The sequence below is a fragment of the Eleutherodactylus coqui genome, chromosome 2 (genome assembly GCF_035609145.1).
Source record: "Eleutherodactylus coqui strain aEleCoq1 chromosome 2, aEleCoq1.hap1, whole genome shotgun sequence".
Classification (NCBI taxonomy): Eukaryota; Metazoa; Chordata; class Amphibia; order Anura; family Eleutherodactylidae; genus Eleutherodactylus; species Eleutherodactylus coqui.
This window is the reverse complement of record NC_089838.1, coordinates 27,739,744-27,740,887: the sequence shown is the minus strand read 5'-3', so window position 1 is coordinate 27,740,887 and position 1,144 is coordinate 27,739,744.

The window sequence follows — 1,144 nt, the reverse complement described above, 5'->3', positions numbered from 1 at the left end:
CTCTCTGAACGATGGTCTGAGATAGAAAAATCAAAGCATGTCCTATTTTTGGGTGATTCAAGACCCCCCCCCCCCCCATTATTTCTTATGGAAGCGTGAAAAAAACGCATTACACTCTCATAACATTTTGAATATTGGAACCATTGTGATTTTTTTTACACACGTGTGAAAAACGTAAGTCAATCTAATGCATTTCATGTGTTTTTCGCGCAATATATATCACACACTCTTGGGAATTATGTGTAAAATTGCAGGTAAACGAGTGCGATATACGTCCTATCTTCTCTGACCTATATCGCACTCGCCTATGTAAATACAGCCTTTGGGCTCATGGCCACGAACGTATGGGTAAAATGCTGCGGTTTGCCCTGCAATGCTTTACCGATGTTGTAAACAACGGCTCTTCCAGCAAAGAACGCGTGTGGCTGCGAGTGCGCTGGGCATGCCCTTGTATCCCACGCACACAGACATGCGCAGTGTGACTTTTTAAAGTTTTTATTTTAACTCCCCGCTCTGTTTCAGATTGCGGATGCATATGAAAATGCTGCCCATACACAATATATTGCACATGGGCATCATATCGTACGCAGCTGATACAAATATATAGGGCTCACACTGCATGATACACAGTCCTGCGATCTATTTCTCGTGCGTATCTACACGCACATATGCATGGATCAATGACAGTCCATTGACTTTCCTTGATTCCGTTCATCATGTATCACGCACGCATGATATGCGGTGAAAGCACGGTCATGGACATGAGCCCTTAGGTTACACGCACATACTACATACGCTCGTATGAACAAGCTCTTACTATATACTGCAGTCTTACAACTACAATGAGCCCTTTAAAGGCTGATATGGCCCCCCTTGTAAATGAGTCTGACACCCCTGCCTTGCAGCAATGATAGATTGGGGTCTGGAACTGTCTCTGTACAGCACTATGGAATATGCTGGCCCCTTCTAAGCAGCAGGAAGTCATTCCAGCCATGTACAGTAATATAATAATAGCCTTATAATAACCAGCTCCACAATAGACTCAACAGCTTCCAACATGAAGCACCATAAAGGTGTGGCTGTAACCTGAGCCAGCAGAGGGAGTTTCCGCTGGTAGGGGGCGCTAGAGTAGTGGCTGGACAGC